The sequence below is a fragment of the Corythoichthys intestinalis genome, chromosome 11 (assembly GCF_030265065.1).
Source record: "Corythoichthys intestinalis isolate RoL2023-P3 chromosome 11, ASM3026506v1, whole genome shotgun sequence".
Classification (NCBI taxonomy): domain Eukaryota; kingdom Metazoa; phylum Chordata; class Actinopteri; order Syngnathiformes; family Syngnathidae; genus Corythoichthys; species Corythoichthys intestinalis.
This window is the reverse complement of record NC_080405.1, coordinates 17,326,356-17,346,840: the sequence shown is the minus strand read 5'-3', so window position 1 is coordinate 17,346,840 and position 20,485 is coordinate 17,326,356. Positions and strand designations below refer to the sequence as shown.

Sequence of the window (20,485 nt, the reverse complement as noted above, 5' to 3'; positions counted from 1 at the left end):
CAGATAGTAAAAAAGATGGAGGGGAAGGTGGAGCAGTAGACTGGATCCTGGAGGTGTTTAGGTTACTGTAAATGTTGTCCATTTTTGTTTGGAAATATGAGAGAAATAATAAACACTTTTCAGGAGTGAATGAAGTAGAGGTGTTGTCATGGGGTTTGAACAAGAAGTTGATGGTGGAAAAGAGAGCCTTGGAATTGTTGGAGGCAGAATGAATAATGTTGGCATAGTGGGTGGTTCGGGCAGTGTTGATCGCTTCTTTGTATTGCAGTAAGTGGCTACACATAATCCCTCCTTGGTAAAACGAGTCTACAACTGTTTCCCCCTTAAATGCCAAAAACTTTCCTGTAGAGAGAGGAATGGAAGCCCGGCTATCTTTGGTTATCTGTTAAAAACTTACCAATGTGCTGTTTTTGTGCTGAGTCCAAATTTCACCACCTTGCAGCATCTTTGTTGAGTTGATGCAGGGTCACAGGTTGATTTGGGTGCAAATGGTGTTTGATATTTTATACTATCTTTGTAATCATTCTTAGGAAGAAAAACAAATGCACTATTCTGTTTTCTGTAAAAGAGAGAAAATTGGTCTCGGACCGTGACAGATTGAAAAAATGAGTATGGAGACTTCAAAGGTGCCCTTTTGTTGGTCATTGCTAGATGACTGCGTCCTCTCCCATTACTCTCACGCAACACAATATGGTGGCGATAATGAGTGCTCAGTCTGATTCTTGGCCTTTCCTCCCCCACTTCTTTCTCTTCCTCTTCTGTTAGTCGGCTCGACTTGCTCTCTTGGAGCCTCTTGCTTTCTTCACACTTTTATGCCGTTTGCGTTCACCAGGTCAGGTTTAATTAGCCGCCTGTCAGTTTGCTCTCCTCTGTTGGTGAAGGCTGAGGATTTTGTATTCATTTCAGGTCAGTCTGTGTAAAGCTGTTGGGTGTCCATCTTTATCAATTGTTCCTTGAATCCAGACAATTATTTGCACAACTAACCAATTTTGAAAAGATTAAATTTGTCATTAGTGATATGTATAAGATGAATATTTTTAACGGAATGATGGAATTTACAGTATGTCTGTCCAACATTAGTGGTTGCCCACTACGACATTTTGTTGGGCCACCAAAAAGCTACGGCTGATCTTTGTGCCCTGCGCTGAACCAGCAACGGGTTTTGGCTTGGGATATAGCACTGCTAAACCCAATGCTGAATCGCTGGTCATGTGAACAAATCAGGGACATGTTTGAGTTTGAAAGTATCTGTAATATTAACAGAAGATGCAAATCCATGCAAATTGCTAAGATATTATTGCATTTATTCGCCAAATCCTGGAATTAAGTAACTTGGTGTATTGACATTGGAGGTAGGAGCTCAATCTTTACAACGTGGAAAAGTTTTGGAATTGAGAAACTGCTTCTTTTGACCCGTTTTTGGAAAAAGAGCCAAACAACATCTGTATTTGCAAACAACTGGACCATTTTCTTTGTTTATTTATTTATTATTTGGGTTGGATAGGGTGGAAAACCATAAATTAGTCTTTAAAAGTAAAGATCCACTGTCCTCATTTTTTCCACATCAAGCGATTCAATATTGTTGAAATAAATTTCAAAAAGCAATTTTAAAGACTCACAAAAAAACATACAGTATCTATTGAAATTGTGCATTCAATCTCAAATTTTCATTTTTTTTTCTTTGCGGTTTGCCTCGTCAGAGGTGACACCTGATGACGCCACTGAAGCACAGAAACTGGCAGGCAATATACCATTACATCCACATGGCGGACATTCTGTTTTTGGGTGGAAATTACATTTGAGATTTGATTTTATCTCGGAAACTCTATACAACTTCTGACTCATTTCACTGTGCCAGGTCACAAATATGTCTTTCGAAAACATCTGAATGAATTAAACCACGTGATCCACTTCAATTTGACTTGTTAGCATCGAGACACAAAATGGAATTGATTAGTGCTGCAACGATTAATCGATTAACTTAAGTAATTTGATTAGAAAAAAAGATTCGACTTTTGCTGCTTCGAGTAGTCGTTTAATTAAACGTTAAAGTGTCGTTGTAATGGTTTGTTTTGTAAGTGTTTGCATTTAGTTTTATTGATTTGGTGGATACACTGCCCTCTAGTGGCAACTTTGGCAAGTTAAACATGACATAACTAATTTCACATGGCTGAATCCAGCTGCTCTCTGTTAAAACCAACATAAGCTTAGTTTTAGTTTGAGCTAATGTTTTTTTAATCCGTCCGTCCGCCCGCTCGCCCGCTTGCTCTGGGGTCAAGTCGCGGGGGCAGCAGCTTTAACAGGGAAGCCCCAACTTCCCTCATACCCAGGCATTCATAAAATATTATTTAGGTATATTTAGCCGTTTTTTTTGTGGGAATACGTGCTTGAACCATTTGTTAAGAGCATTATAAAAAAAATAAAAATAAAAAAGTTAGCTTTTTATAGCTTTTAAGCCAGCGGCCTTTTGCCATGTAAGTTAGTTTTTCTTTTGTTGTACATAGATCCCCATTTATTTATTTATTTATTTATTTTTTAAATACCATTTGAGGCTCAGCACAGGTATTTTAATTTTCTATGTTCCTTATCCAATTACTCAATTATTTGAAGTAACTAGTTAATTGATTATTGACTTTTAAAACAATCAATAGCTGCAGCTCTAGAATCCATTATCATTTGGTTTGCAAACTTGTATCTCTACAGTAGTTCCCGAATCCCAATTATCAGTAATGAACAGTACTGCATTCTTTAGGCACCAGATGGACAACTTTGTTCTGGTTACACCCTGTATTCACATAAACCAGGTCAGTTGACAGATGCCGCATCATTGAAATTCTCATGATCTAATATGATGTCATTGTTATGCTGATTGGCAGAATGGATTCAGATTTTTTGTTTATGAAAGAAGAATGCTCTGGTAGGACTAGAAAACTATGAAAATGTGCTTTTTCAGTCATGAAAAAGCAGAGAGGGCTTTGTGCTTGGGTATTGTTACAAATCAGTCAGATGTATAAAGGAGGGTACTTATTGATTCAGAACGACATACAACTAAATATTCAGCAGTGATTGTGACCCACATACAGTATGATGCTGCAAAATATAAAATGACCAGCGCAACAACCGATAATTGAGTAAAACTGCATATTGTTTGAAAGCTTAAGGTGGTTTAATCAGTTAACGAAAATATTTTTTATCTAGAGACATGCATATAGTTAAGTCACTTTAAATGTCTCCTTCCTAATGCTTGCAAGACCTTTCAACAAACAATGAGTCACAGTAGGTTTCTTATCATTATTGGGTTATATCCCATTAATGATATTGTATTCTGATAGAGCACATTTTATCCCTTAAAGAGAGATTAAATAAACTTCCTAGAGTTTCCCTATTTTGCCATTCAACAAACTCATATTTCCATTTGCCAGATAAATACCATTCTGGATTTCAGGCATGAAAAGAACTTTTTAAGGAATGCAAAATAGTGCAACTTATTGAAATTGATATCATACCCTTAAATGCTTCATATAACTTTAAATCAAGCCTCCCATTGAAGCAGTGAATGACTGACTAAAACTGCTTCTGAGATTGAGTTTTAGAAACACAGGAAGTGCCCCGTTAGACATTTACATTAACATGACAAAAACTCTATTTCGATCTCTTTTCAAATGACACTGCGAGTTTGATAAACCCCCATTGTGGTTGTTCATTCTGTTATATTTATTAGGAGACAGCAGCAAAAAGGAAGGGTATACGGGGGGACAGAAAGGAAGGAAGCAGACTGAAGAGGAGAAGAACAAACAGCATAAGAAATACATTAATACATGCCAATGATACCTATGAAAATAGTGCTGGTATCATTAGCTAATTATATTTACCCGTGAACACCTTGTGGAGGGCCTGATAGCAGAGGAGAAAGAGGAGGGAAGGTGAGTCAAAGGAGACGTGATTAGGCTGGGTTAAGCATACACAATTCAGCAATGTGAGGTGGGGAACCCAGTATGATGTAAATCCAGTGTAAGTGTGGATTTGTTGATATCCTATTCAATACTACCTGATCACTATTCCCGGCACCGACAAGCTCTCTACCTGAATGTGTCTAATTGCACCCATTCATTTGTAAACCCACTCAGACGTGTGATAGTCCGTGACCCACCTAACGCCCTATTCCTCTGGCTGCCAAGTCCCCGACTGACATCCACTGCCTAATGGTTTTCTGTTTGGAAAGACAGAAAATTAGAATGACTAGAAATCATCAAAATATCGGTGTAACTTCGACGCAATCAAACTGGACAAATATCCATGAAAAACACTCGAGTTGTTGTTTGTTCTTGCACGAGTTGTAAAATACAATGCTTCCTTTGTCCTAACTTGTTATTTGAGAGCGTTTGTGTTTTTGTGTAATGAGAGAAGACAAACTCATTTATCAATTTACCATACAATCATGTAGGATCAAAAGCACCAATGAAATGAAGTCTTTAATGTATGAGTTGACGAGAGTCCTCTGAAAGAGAGACTTAAGGTTCCGTAGACATTCAAAACTTTCCTCATCTAGTCTTTTTTTTTTGTTTGTTTGTTTTTTTTGTTTTAAATTCAGTAATTCAACATTGTCCCACGAACGACTATTCTCCTTGCCATCCATCGCTTTTGAATAGTGGGCATTTTATCCAAAAATCGGTTAAAAGATGCCGCAGAAAATCAGCATGTGCAACACAGAGGGACGCGCAGGCGGAGTGGGGAAAAAAGGGGAACAGATGAGGGTGTATTAGCCAATGTCACAACAGAGCAGTGCGACTCAGCGTGCATAAACCAGAGGCCAGACATGCCGTCAGTGCTCAGCCATCGGTCTCAGCAGTGTTTCAGAAAATCTCGAGGGGCGCGTAGGGCTGGGCGGTCTGGCCTTAAGTGCTTATCACGGTAAATTGAGAGGATTTACCTCGATAACGATAAATGATGATAAATTTGCCCAAACGGACTGTTATATATTCAGAAAATGTGAATCAGTGCATGAAGTACAAATGAACCGTATCTTTTTGATTTATTTACCAGCTTTAAATTTAACACATTTACCAATTGTGAATGCAAAGTAAACATTAAGTATTTTAAAATATCTTGTAAACAATAAGCATTCAAATATGAACGTTTACAGTATAATCGCTTGGATGACTTGTATAGTTGACTTCAATGGCTGCTGTGACATGATTACTCAACACAAGTGTTTACTTCAAGGTTTCACATTCAAGGTTACAAGTTTTTTCCCCAGAGCATTTACTGAAACACAAGCACACACACAAGCACACACCCCGAGAGCATTTGTTTCAGGGCCTGAGCGGACATTTCACCCGTATGGTCGTCCGAGAAATAGGCTGTATCCAGCACCCGGGGTGCGGAGCTCCCACTTGTTGTCCATGAAATGGACTGTCAAACTCATGTTGGGCTCCCTGGTTCGTTGTCCGTCTCGAATCCAAAATATAACCGACGTCAAGTTCTTTCTTGAAACCAACACCACACTATGAGCGTCGACCAATGCTATACTTAAAATGCCTGTGGGCTGGCTACCGGTAGCCGTTTCACTATTATCTGACTCCATCACATTAGCTTGTGGCGTTAGTGTTAGCGTACCGGTTGACAGCAACGGGCTTGTTTGTTTGATTTCCTGATAGTCATGTGACGTCACCTGTAAGGACACTGGGTGTACTTAAAGGGGAATGAGCATAGCCGAACAACACATAGTCATACCAGCCTGAAAAGACTATTTTTTCCGTTTCATTAAAACACTGAAACACGTTGGTCATTGTAAACCATTTCGGTACTGGTAAATTTTCGGTAAACCGCTCGGGTCGTGGGATCATAACTATAATAGTGTGTTTCCGCCTTAAAGTTGTAGTATTTTTCACATGTATTCAATGCTTTTCCACTGACAACATGTATTTTATGTTACAAAACACAAAACAATACAACCAAATTTTGCAGGATACACTGGATCACGGAGTCACCATTAGCGGTGGCTGTGCATGTCCAAAATGACATGTAGTGATATCATTGCAGTTGCGGCGATTTCTGTTCATATGGCTGCATAAAAAGCCTTTCAATCAAATCGTTCCTCTATGGGGCCCGCAATCGAAAGCTGGCGTCTTTCTTCTCTGGATTCACTGTCAAAGTTCGAGGCCAATCTGCAACACAATTGTTCTGGATTGCTGTTGTAACATCTCCGTGTAAACAACCTCTTAGCTACATGTATTCCAGGTTAGCTCGGTGTGCTGAGCGGTATGCAAATTGAGTAAAAAAATAAAGAATAAACTGCTTCTTGAGAAAACTACCGATCTGAATTCGACTTTCAATAACAAGTAGCCCAGCGATGGCTTGTGGGCATTTGGCTGGTGTGTCGTTAAAGAATTCAATGAGGACTGCAAATGCTGTGCTGCACTGCCACTATAACTACAGCTAAGCGGAGGAAAAAAACAAAACTGTCCAACATTCCCTTACCTGTGGTGCCTGAACGGGAAGATTTTACACTTATAGATTTTACCTCTTCCCAAAATCCTTAGCAGGATAGGCAGGGTAGGAAATTGGTAGATGGTTTATGAGAGCTTTATAATATGGACAGTTTGACTATGGAATAGGTTATTGCTATTTCCATTTTTTTTTTTCTATGTGAAAATATTCCAAATATGAATGCCCAGCAGCCTCCTGCTATAGATTGGCAGAACTGACTTGTGCATTTTCAAATTGCACAGCTGCATTTTGTTTGTGTCACAACATTTGAACAGCTTGTTGATACTGCTGCAGGAAGGTTATCCACGGAGCAGTAATAGTACAGCACATATCTTGGGCTCTGAGTTATCAGCTGTTGCGCAGTCTTCTTTGAGAACCATTTGCATTAATATTCATGCTAAGGGACAACCTCTCCAGGAAGGGTTGTCCTCCTTTTAGGATTTTGCCTAACCCTGTTTTCACAGCAGATGCTGTTGTCACCAAAGAGCTAGAGCAACTCCCCGGACTCTCACATCGCAAAAATTGTGGCAAACACTGCAGCTCAAAACACATTAACTCCAGTTATGTTTTATGGCGCCTTGTTACTGCGCCACAACTCATTAAATTTCACCCTAGTCGGGGCAGTGCGCCGGACACTACGAAGCCTGTTTAATGAGATGTGACTTAAACTGAGAAGTCACCTCAACCTTTTCCCCGTCTGCATGGTCTTCTGTTCACCATCCGTCAATGTGCAGGAGACACTAGAAGAGGAAAGAGTAGTTAATTAGATAAGGAAGGATTTAGGATGATAGAGGTCAAAATGGAACAGATGTGCATTTCTCCACGGATCCAATCAGTGCAATGTCATTTTTCACTTGAGTAACAAACACAACAGTCATCGATCCAAAAAACGGGCAACAACAAATTCCACTGCAGTCGGTCTGAAATGAGTAGAACCTTTCTAAATGCCCGCCCCCTCTTGTTCTCTTTTACTGGAAAGGGCATATTCATTTCAGCACTTCACGCTTACTAAGTCAAATGTGAACTCTGTAATTTGGCAAAGGACTCTTTACATTCAGGAATAAATGGCATATTGGTAAAGGGGAAACAAATCAAGTACATCCTTGTCAAGATACGGGGTTACCCTTCTCTCATCCCGTGTTAAAAATGCAGCACACAGTCACAGATGAGGCCGTGCTTACATGTAATATGTAGTCATTCTTTCTGAATTATTCATTTAGTCGCCATTCCCTGTTAAGGCAACAAATGTGTTAAGCACCAGCAAAAATACAAGTGGGTCAACTCCATACAGTATGTTTCCGCTTTATTTTGTACAGTATAGTGAGTCAGGCATCCCATCTGTTCACATGCTTAAATGTCATAAAATAAGCTTTGTGCTTTATAAAACTCAAAAGAGTAAACAACTCAATCCATCCTTTGATGACACATTGCAGAGGTGTAGCATATAGGGGAAGTGGAGAGGAAGGCTTTCTGAATGCCGGCCATCTCATGCGGGAGGATTTGTTAACCCTTATAAAAGTGTAAAATACATTGCAACAAAATGAATCATCTGATTTTAGTTTCAAGGCACTACTAGGCATTGCACTTGGTTTAGACTGTGGCTTTCAATGTGGGCAATAACACATATCAGCCCAGCGACGACGCTACTGAGGTGCAAGCCCAAATTTGGCACTGGTTGCTAAGCAACCGAACAGAAGGTAAACTGGTACCTTCACCTGGTTTGGACATTAAGTCTGACTTTGATTATAATAAGGTAGAAGAGACATTTTTCAAAGGAAGAATGTGTTGTTGCTCTTTTCTAAGCTGTTTTTTATATGTCAAATATTTCAAAATTAGTTTAAAAAGTTTGTACCATTTGTAACTGATGCGGTATATTAAAAGTAATGTCTCACCATTGTTTTGCCTGCTGCTTTACCATGTCACAGTACATACAGCATTTGCCTTGTATCTCATAGATGTACACACTGCATTAATACAGTTTTGTTTTTATTTTACAACTCGACCAAAATGTCAGAAATCACTCTACCACTGTCTTTTCTATTAGATATGTCGATGCACTCAATTCAAGCACATCTGCCACTGCAGCAGACACATACAGTGCTGGCCAAAATATCGGCACCCCTGCAATTCTGTCAGATAATGCTCAATTTCTCCCAGAAAATGATTGCAATTACAAATGCATTGGTAGTAATATGTTCATTTATTTTGCTTGCAATGAAAAAACACTAACGAGAATGGGGAAAAAAATCAATCATTATCATTTTACACAAAACTCCAAAAATGGGCCGGGAAAAAGTATTGGCACCCTTTGAAAAATCATGGGATGCTTCTCTAATTTGTGTAATTAACAGCACCTGTTACTTACCTTTGGCACATATGCGGCAATAACTAAACCACACTTGCAGCCAATTAAAATGGATTAAAGTTGACTCAACCTCTGTTCTTTTTCCCTGTGTGTACCACATTGAGCATGGAGAAAAGAAAGAAGACGAAAGAACTGTCTCAGGACTTGAAAAGCAAAATTGTGAGGAAGCATGGGGAATCTCAAGGCTACAAGTCCATCTTCAAAGACCTGAATCTTCCTGTGTCTACCGTGGGCAGTGTAATCAATAAAGCCCATGTGCTCTGTGGCTAACTTCCCTAGATGTGGAGGGAAAAGAAAAATTGACGAGAGATTTCAACGAAAGACTGTGCGGATGGTGGATAAAGAACCTAGACTAACACCCAAACAAGTTCAAGCTGTGCAGTAGTCCGAGGGTACAACAGTGTCAACCCGTACTATCCGTCAGTGTCTGAATGAAAAGGTACTCAAATGGTAGGATATCCAGGAAGACCCCACTTCTGACCCAGAGACATAAAAAAGCCAGGCTGGGGTTTGCCAAAACTTACTTGAGAAAGCCAAAAACGTTTTGGAAAATGTTCTCTGGTCAGATGAGACAAAAGTAGAGCTTTTGTGAAAATGCATCAACATAGAGTTTACAGGGGGAAAAAAAACGAGGTCTTCAAAAAAAAGAACACAGTCCCCACAGTCAAAAATGGCGGAGGTTCCCTGATATTTTGGGGTTGCTTGCTGCCTCTGGCACTGGACTGCTTGACCATGTGAATGGCATGATGATGTCTGAAGACTACCAACAATTTTTTCAGCATAATGTCAGGCCCAGTGTGAGGAAGCTGGGTCTCCCTTAAAGGTCATGGGTCTTACAGCAGGACCATGACCCAAAACACACTTAAAAAAGCACTAGAAAATGGTTTGAGAGAAAGCACTGGAGACTTCCAAAGTGGCCAATAATGAGTCTAAACCTGAATCCCATAGAACACCTGTGGAGAGATCTGAAAATGGCAGCTTGGAGAAGTTACCCTTCAGATCTCAGAGACCTAGAGCAGTTGGCCAAAGAAGAATAGTCTAAAATTCCAGCAGAGCATTGTAAGAATCTCATTGATGGATACTGGAAGCGGTTGTTTGCAGTTATTTGGTCTAAAGGTTGTGCTACCAAGTTCTAGATCATCTGGAGCTAAAATAATTGAAATGCAAATATAAAATTAATAATATTATATATATATAAGTTCCATCATGTTATTCAATTAAAAATATGTATTCAATTGTCTATTGGGTTACTACACAAGCGAAATAAATGAAGATATTACTACCAAAGCATTTGTAATTGGAATCATTTTATGGGAGGAATTGAGCATTATCTGACAGAATTGCAAGGTCCAATACTTTTGGCCAGCACTGGACCTCATATTCGCCGGATTGTATGGCGTGGCGCCGTGGCAGCGCTTACACAATTAATGGGTTGGCCAATAGTGAACTGGTCTGCATTAGGTGCAATGTGACAAGGCAGTTGTCGAAAAACAAATTTGCAGAAGGAATATGACTGTGTCCTGGATTTGTCATCATGTAATGTAACTTTTGTGTTCAAAGCAATTGTTGTCATCCATTGGTATTTTATATACTTTATCACACTAAATACTAGGGCCACCTAATAACCGTATTGCAGGAATCCTGCTTCACTTGTTTCAAGTATTGCAAAATGTCCTAGTAACAAAGATTTTGGGTGTTAAAAAAATGTGGTCCAAATGATTTGGTAGCGGCAATTTAAAAAAAAAAAAAAAAGATATAGTCGGATATCTGACAGCTCTCCAACACCGACTGAGTAGCTTAAAGAGCCATATACTCAAAAGTAACTGTTAACTAACATGGAGCTTATCTGCTGACAAGAGAGAAATGCCTTTTAAGTGAATGTGTGCGGCGTGTGTGCTGCTGTGCAGCTCGCGGAGGAGCAAGATGTGCGGAAAATGAAGGCAAGCCACAATACAAAACTAAACCTGTATGCATGGCTTGTTATAAGACAACTGTGGCGCCGTATGTGGAAACACTTCCAAAACAGTTATATTGCCAATTAAAATAGCGACAGATTGTGATTCATTTCAAACGCTTCCCTTCAAATGGAAGTTGAGTGCGATTATTTTGGGATAAGCTAATTTGTTTCTAAATGGTATTAATTTATGAGATATTAGGCTATTTGTAGCTAAATAGAGCACAACACAGCCTCCGGCAATGCTATATTGCGTCATTAGCAATAAAATAAAGGCATTTGCTTGATATAATGCTGCAAATTCATTGTTTACAATATAAGAAATCAAATGGAGTCAAGTAAAAGAGTGCATTCATATGATGTAAATGCATATGTATTATTGCAGATGTTATTGTATGATTGTTCTTATCACTTTGTTGATCATTCGTGGACAAACTTATGGGGCAGTTTACATGGTGACTCTGCGACACCAAGACGCAGTGACTGTTGAAGAGTGGCCTCGCGTTCATATGGCGAAGACGGAAGGCAAAGACGCAAACCTTGGAATCCTGCCTCCAAAATGGAAGGATTCGATTGCGGGGGCTTGCTCTATAGCTATATCAATGGAAAGCTCCCGCGCCGATAACATTGGGCGTACGCAGAGGTGCAACTAAACATTAAAAACAGTAAATGGCGGAAATGGCGGCTTTAATTTACTGTTTTAATAATATTTTTAATTAAAATATGTTGAATGTTTTGATTTTTGTATCTTTTGGAGCAAAATGAAAATGCCATTGCTTGAAGTGGGTGGGTATGTTGTCTTCCGGGCTGAGGAGATTGTTGGGGTCAAAGTGCATCATTCGCTGTCGCCTTGTAAATATGCGCCTAGGGCCTGGCATGAATACTGCATTGTTGTGATGCGGAATTGCGACACTGGTCGAATGGAGACGGAACCATATAGATGCAAACGTGAAATTTTTCGTCTTCTCGTAGTCACCATGTTAACGGCTCCTATGACATCCCGTCAGCCTGTGTTGACTAGAGGTATAGCTTGATACGCTGGCCACTTAAGTGAACAAAATGAGATGAAATTACACATTATATTACATTCGCTGAATGCAGAAGGGCTGACATGGATTTTGTTGTTACAAGGAAATACTACAAGGTATGAACACTGCTGGTCAAAAGTATTGGTACCCCTGCAATTCTGTCAGATAATGCTCAATTTCTCACAGAAAATGATTGCAACTACAAATCGTTTGGAAATAATATCTTCATTTATTTTGCTTGCAATGAAAAAACACAAACCAAAATTGGGGGAAAAATAAAATAATTATAATCTTACACAAAATTGGGTTGAAGTCTGGACACAATCAAGAACTGGAGATGAGAGTGGGAGGCTCCCGGAGCCCAACCCAAGAATATTGCTCTCTCGGCGGGCACATGGAGAGGACCGAGAGGGGTGGATGTCCGGACACAATCGAGAACCGGAGACGAGACCGGGGGGCTTTATCAGCAGGCGACAAGCCGCCGGTCGTCGGCCGAGTGGCCTTCTCGGTGGACAGGGAGCATTGTCACCCACAAAATGCAAGCCACCTCCTTATTAAAAGGTTTGTCATGATTCCAGTATTTGACATAACAAAACACATAGCTTACTCACTTAGTCATCCGTCCAGTGGTTGCTCCATTGTCGTACTTGTTTTGCCCATTGTTTGTGGTGAAAATGATCTTTTAGAAATCCAAAAAGCCTCACACCACTCTCCTTGGTGTAGCAACAAAAGCCTGCAGTACATTGGGCTGGCGTGATGGAAAAAATAAACTAATTAATCTACAAAAATCAAAATCAGCTGAATTCCTTCTGCATACAATACTAATGGCTGTATTGTGAAGATGGTTAGTCCGCTGACGTCACATTCGCCTTCTTCCTCAATCCGAAACAGTGGCCGGAAGTCATCATTGTCGTAGCGCGATATTCAAAAAATTGAATGAATATATCGATTGCTTCCACACACATCCAAGCGGTCCATTTCATTCAGGAGCATAAAATACCGCGTGTAATATGAAATAAACATACTTTTTTGTGTTATAGGCACTTTAAACTTTGTTGCACATTGAATGAATGAATGAATGAATGAGCAGAAGAGGGTGTTTAGGGAAATATTTTTCAATTCCAAATATTTGACATTTAGGATCTTTTTTTATTTGTAGTTTTACCGTCATTTTTACAAAACATGGCTCACTATGGCCAGTCATCTGTTTATGTTTGCTGTGCATAAGATTGACTTATCCAGCCCTCTTTCAAGTCACCCACTTTGACTAAAAACGGAGGTGTAGGAAGGAGGGGCGTAACTTGCACCAGCACCCTTGGATGAACCTTTAAAGCGAGCTTTCATCTTCTGAGTTAAATTAGCATCCTTTGGACTGTTTTTGCTACACTTAACAGGCCACACAGAACTGGGGTTGTCAAAAGAAAATCCAGACATCACTCCCGAGGGCCACTGGAATTGTATGAGTGCACACACACTGGCTGTTATTCATTACCATCGGCTGACAAGGGTAATTGAATTTTATTTCCCCTGCAAAGCAGTCAGTTTATTTATGACAAGTATTTTCTGATTAAAACATGCACTGGCAACTGTGGGATAAGCATTTTTATTCCAGCTCAGGCAGATACAACGAAACCTTCAAATTCAAAAGGTCTCAAAAGTGGAACAAGTTAGGGTTACAGCCAACTTTGTCAGGCATAATGTGCATGGTCTAGTGCTTGCACAAGTTTAAGAATCACAAACGTCAGGAAAAAGTCATATAGTGCAAATACATACCTATTGTATGAGTTAATCATGGACTGTGAAGCAGTTTGAACCAGTAAGTAACTTAATTGACATTTGCTACAATTGAAAACTTTTCAAAAATTGTAACCACTGGGAAGTTAACCAACTTCCTGGAAGGGATTGTGTTCCACTTGGGAGGCACCACAACAATGTAGCAATGTGTGTTCCATGTTTGCTTTCTTCCCCTTGAGTTAATCCTTTTAAAAGAGCATGTGAGGCGAAGAATACACCCGCGTCCATCGAAAATATTTCAAAAGCCAAGGCTGTCGTCCAAATGTGTCAACTGGGTCCTAACGCTGTGCCGTGATGTCTCTGAAGTGTTTCCAGGCATTCTCTCTGTAACATAGCATGAAATTAGGCTGACAACGCTTGCTTTGATTCAGTATCCTATGAGTGTGTGTATGGTATTTTCTTAAAAAAAAAAAAAAAAAAAGGTATGCCATTCATATTTGTATTCAATAAGATGTCTGGGCGGCATGACTGAGTGGGTTAGTTTTGCACACTGTAGCGAGATGGGGATTGTTGGTTTGACCCTCGCTTCCCCTTGGACTTTTTCAAAGCATCTTTAGAGAACATACTCAACTGGCTCCTTGTATAGTGTTTAGTGAAATGTCAACTTTCCTGCTGTGGAAATGAAAGGCAGACATATTACTTCAGATTTTACCCATGACAACATCCTTTCCATGATTATTGTTGACTTCCGATTGAAGAATTGTATTCATCGGTCATGGAGTTTAGCGAAGGGATTTTTTTTTTTTTTTTTTTGAGGTTTCAAGCTATCGCCATCAAGAAACTCCATGGATATTTTGTGTAGGTGTCTTGGATGTAGAAAGACTCATTAAAACTAAAAGTACTCAAAATCATAGACTTCATAATGTATTGATGGGACATGGGACGCAGGGCCCATTCATAGAGGGTCTATCTCTGTCAAAGCTGACCGAGTGGAAACACAGACAGAGCTTTTTCCGTTGAAAATCCTTGTGAATAAATGCTTAAATCACTGAATTCTTAATATATATATATATATATATATATATATATGGACGTAAAACAGTCTCGATTGTTGGTTAAAACAAAAAAAAAAAAAAAACGCGCAGGTGGCATTTATTTTACGTAAATATTGCGAACTATGAGGCTGGTCAGTAAGGAAATTAGCGGCCCGCCATATGTAAAGAAAGAGCTTTTTCTGTTGAAAATCCTTGTGACTAAATCCTTAAATCCCTGAATTCTTTATAGATATGGACATACAACATTCTCGATTCTTGGTTAAAAGCAAAAAAAAAAAAAAAAAAAAAAACGTGCAAGTAGCATTTATTTTATGCAAATATTGCGAACTATGAGGCTAGTCAGTAAGGAAATTAGTGGCCGCGGTATGTAAACAAAGATTTTTTCGTTGAAAATTCTTGTGAATCAATGCTAAAATCCCTGAATTCCTTATAGATATTGATGTAAAACAGTCTTGATTCATGGTTAAAAGTAGGGCTGTCAAATGATTAAAATTTTTAATCAAGTTAATTACAGCTTGAAAATTAATTAATTGTAATTAATCACATTTCAAACCATCTATAAAATATGCCATATTTTTCTGTAAATTATTGTTGGAATGGAAAGATGAGACACAAGACGGATATATACATTCAACATACGGTACATAAGTACTGTATTTGTTTATTATAACAAGAAATCAACAAGATGGCATTAACATTATTAACATTCTGTTAAAGCAATCCATGGATAGAAAGACTTGTAGTTCTTAAAAGTTAAATGTTAGTACAAGTTATAGAAATTTTATATTAAAACCCCTCTTAATCTTTTCGTTTTAATAAAATTTGTAAAATTTTCAATCAAAAAATAAACTAGTTGCCCGCCATTGTTGATGTCAATAATTACACATTGCTCATGGGTGCTGAAGCCCATAAAATCAGTCACACCCAAGCGCCAGCAGAGAGCGACAAAACTAAAAAAAACACAAGTAACAAGTGGACATTGCTCTGTGCTGTCTATTTAATCTGTTTGAGCGGGGCATATGCGTTAATTGCTTGAAATATTTTACGTGATTAATTTAAAAAATTACTTACCGCCCGTTAACGCGATAATTTTGACAGCCCTAGCTAAAAGAAAAAAAAAACAAAAAACGTGCAGGTAGCATTTTTTTACGTAAATATTGCGAAGTATTTTGCCAATGCTATAGCGGCTAATTTCTCCCATTGATTTTTTTCACGACGTTTCAAAATGTATGCATGCATGGAACGAAAAATATAATAATTACCTTGAATCCTCGAAAAAACCACTCCTGAAACAATCCTTCCTGTTTGTATGCAGTACAGCTTTCTTACTTTTCAACCTAAACCGGCATTAGATCGCTGTTTGTGAAAGACTGCTAAGAAATGAAGCGGAGTGTTGGACGGCCCCCTTCGGGAAGACCGTGACGCAGTGAATGGGGAGTGTGGCATATCAATACGTAATGAAGTCTATGTCAAAATTTAAAGGCATCTTACCAAAAATAATGGAAAGGGAACACTTTGTTGGCAAATTTATACTTTTGGACATCATTCTAACTGTTACTCATTAGGCTTTATTTAGATGTATGACATTTTCTTTAGCACCACCTCACACCACACTTTGTCTTGCACACACTGTCTGAGGGTATGCCTCTTGCACCAAGTACAACAGGTGTTATTGTCATATATAACGCCAGGACACAAATCATTTTGATTGACAAGGAGTTTAAAGATGAAACAGGCTTACATTTATCATTCAATCTATGATTTTCTATGTGTCAAAACAACGGGAAAATTGATGCTGTCAAGTCTTGGAGGCTTGAGATTACTTTCATTTCTTGGTGGACATCACTGCTTAACCGGCAATCACTTGGCAAGAAGAAATACATTTTGTTTGCCAAGCACATTTCTTGATTTGCTTGTAAAACAAAAGACTTTTGTGAGAGGAAGCTCTTTTCCACTTTGGAAGGAAGTTGTAGAAGTTGCAACAGAATTCTGTGACCTTCAGTGTAGATATCATTTGTGAAATGTGTGCACTATGTACGGTATATGTGTTGGAGACCTTTTAGAGTGGCAGAGGGCAGAATAATTTGATTCTCAGTATGTCCAAGGCTTTTGGAGTTGAACCATGCGACCTTCATTTGTACATTAATATTCATACGATTTTGTATTTTTCACCTTGTGTCTGTGTATAGGCACTGCACTCAAATTTTAATCGGTAAACTACAGAAGTATGCTTTTATTCAACAGGAGAAACAAACACAATCTAACATAAGAGAGATTATATTTTTTCAATCATAACTTTTGCTAGCACCACCGCTGGTGGTTTTAGGGGTGGGGACTGGCCCCACTTCTAATTTGAATGGCCCCTGAAATGGGATGATAATACCATCTGCAAATTCACTCTTTGGTGAGTCAAATCATCATGTCAACTGTTTAGTGCAATACAAATTTAAACCAACCTACATTAAAACTACTAGCGTTAAGCTTGTGCATTTGTTTGCAATGTTAAACAACCTACATTAAAACTACTAGCGTTAAGCTTGTGCATTTGTTTGCAATGTTAAATTGAAATTTGTATGATTAAATAGCAATAGACTATTGCAGTGGTGGATAAAGTACTTTTTTTTTTTTTTTTTTTTCAAAGTAAAAGTACAGATATGGGGGCAAAAAAATTGATACATTTATCCAGATAAGTCAAAGAGCCTAAAAAAACAAAAGCCTTTATATGTTTATTTTAATAAATGTTTTTTAGCACTGTAAATGTGATAATTATTATATAAATCATTATATTTACTAGTATATATACACAGTATAATACAAAAGAAAACAATGATTTGAGTAACACACAATGTCATGTGTGGAGGAAAAATTGAACAGCTCACCAACATTAACACCTCATCCCCACCGTGAAGCATAGCGGAGGGAGCATCATGATTTGGGGCTGTTTTGCAGCCTCAGGGCCTGGACAACTTGCAATCATTCATGGAAGAATTAATTCAAAAGTTCATCAGGATGTTTCGTAGGAAAACCAGAGGCTGTCTGTCAGACAGTTGACGCTAAAAAGAAGTTGGATGCTGCATCAAGAAAATGATCCAATACACAGAAGTAAACCAACTTCAGAATGGTTTCAGAAGAACAAAATACACGTTCTGGAGTGGCCAAGTCAAAGTTCAGACTTGAACTCCATTGAGATGCTGTGGCATGATCTAAAGACAGCGATTCATGCCAGACATCCCAGTTATTCTGACTGAACTACAGCAGTTTTGTGGAGAAGAATGGGCTAAGACTCGTCCTCATCAATGTGCCAGACTGATCTGCAGCTACAGGAAGCGTTTGGTTGAAGTTATTGCTGCCAAAGGAGCAGCCACAGAGTATTAAATGTGATGGTTTACTTAGTTATTTTTCCCCCTTATGTCATATGCATACTATCCTCATTAAAATATGAAAACCTATAAATGTTTGGGTGGTTTAAGTTAAAGCAGACACGGTTTTATCATCTGTGTGATTTTGACAAAAAAAAAATACAGATGCGCTGTACCAAGCCGATCGCAGTCTCACGCTTGCTCCCTCCCTCTCCCTGCTCATTGTTCGTCAGAGAGTGAACTGGAGGGGCTTATTAAAGTAATCGGTGATTGACAGAAGGTTAGGCTTGATCTCGCCAGAGACTCGACCTTCAAAGGGTCGCATGCGTCAATCATCGTTTAACTTGTTAAACAGTTGCTGTGGCAACTCATTGTGTGTAAGTGAGCAGCTGGACCGAATTTGAGTTTACATTCAATGAAGCATTTAAAGAAGATAAACATTTTTTTTTTAATTTATCATAATTATTACATTTAAAGTGCTTAAAAAACATTCATTAAAAATAAATATATACATAAAAGTTTTTTTAAATTATACTTTGGGGAAAAGGTAAAAAAAAGTCTTGTATGCAGTGTTGGACACATTACTTTAAAAAAGTAATTAGTTATAGTTACTCACTACTTCTTCCAAAAAGTAACTGAGTCAGTAACTGAATTACTCTATAGTAAAAGTAACTAGTTACCAGGGAAAGTAACTATTTCCGTTACTTTAAAAAGAAGTTGTTGTATGTCAAAGAATTTGAAATTTTCTGAGCAGTATTCGAATCAGTTGAATAGAGAAGAACAGACAGGTAGTTGTGTTATAGAACCTTGTAATATTTATTGCACCTCACCAGCAACAGATTTATCCTACACTTGAAGTGCAACAAAAATAAACAGATTTGAATTGCTTACCACAGTCGTTGACAAAAGCTTTTACAAACATAAATTACACTTTACATGCACGTTCTTTCCTTTAATTTCGACCAACTTGAAATAGTGTTTATATCTCCATCTCGTAAAGGACAAATTTTCCTCTGAATGCTCTGCCATCGTATCCCTCTGCATCTGTTTTGCGTGTGTGTGTTTGCCGCAGGCGCTGTTCCGGTTTGTGTGTGAAAACACCGGCTCTGAAGTACTTTTTTTTTTTAAACAAACTTTAACAACAAATAGACATATACAAACATAGGGCGAGACAATTCACATATAAACAACAATGTACAACAACAAAAACAATCAATAAAAGGGTCGGGGTTATTTTAAACACAAGCTGTATTGTTTGCAATGTCTTTTGGTCCTTATAGCCTTTGGTTTCAAAGAGGAACTTAAATCGTCCAAATATAAAGAACAGGCTCTGAAGTACGTGCGCTATTAGGCTCGAGCGTTTACGTCACAGAATGGGGGATCACGTGAGATTTGACAACAACGCAGCCATATTGGAAGCAGGTCTGGCTCGCGGGACATTAAACTTTAACTTGCCAGTTCGATAAAGAGACAAACTCGTTTCTAAGGCGAAGAACAGATATGTGATCAAACTTAAGGATGTGTGCAATGTTGACCCTTACGAGCAAGCCGTAGACAAATGGTGAGAGAGATGTCGAGGGGCTTCCACAATTACGCGAAATGGACATTCTGCTGTATTTATTGTTTGGTGTATGTTAACAAACTCATCAGCGATTCCGAAATTACAAATCGCTACAAAGCTACAAACAGTTTTGCTGCGGATGGGTGCAAGTCTGCAAGACCTGCACATTATGACCATATCAAACGGCAACTCCATCGTTGTTGCAAAGGTAGGCTATGTGTGTTTACTATTTTCATTGCTATGAACATGAACGCACCCAAAGTCTTGGATGACAGATAAACAGAGCAGAGTAGACTCGCAATGGCTGGTAGTTTCTTCACTTTATTCTAAGTAAGTAATGCACCGCTTTTGACCATCAGTAACAGTAATGACGTTGTAATGGCGGAAAAAATAGTTAGTTAGATTACCCCGTTACTGAAAAAATAGTAACGGTGTCATTCCCAACACTGCAAGTATGTATCTCTTTCCAATGATAGATCTGAATATTTTGGGAAGAAAAAAAAAATTCTCAACATTTTTTTTTTTCTCAAAAATATATTTTTTTTGGGGGGTGGCGCTACTTCGCGGTTTTTCACTGATCGCAGTCGGCTCTGGTCCCCAATAACCGTTAAAAACGAGGGATCACTGTACATTATAATTTTTTAACATGTTGCCTAGTTAGTACATTCAGTTAATCAAGTTTTTTTTTCTTGCAACAGATTAAATAAAGTCCTATTACTTCATTATGGCTGAGTGAAATTAAAAGAGAGAAAAGGACAGGGAAAGTTGCCAATGCTTCACTGAATGAAATCAACAGTTGAACACAAAGTGCAAAATACAAAAACACAGCATGAAGAGTGGAACTAACCACATTAGGGATGGTCAGACAGAGCTTAAATCAGTCACAATGCTTTCTAAAGCACAGGTCAGCACATGCAATGTTGTTGTTTGTGAAAGTTTG

At 38.5% G+C, this 20,485-nt stretch overlaps 1 protein-coding gene across 4 annotated transcripts in view; it reads left to right on the top strand.

Annotated features, from left to right (window-relative positions):
* The window catches only part of enox2 (ecto-NOX disulfide-thiol exchanger 2), a 388,688-nt gene that overhangs the window by 86,703 nt on the left and 281,500 nt on the right, over window positions 1-20,485 (top strand). The gene's annotated exons all lie outside the window — the stretch shown is intronic.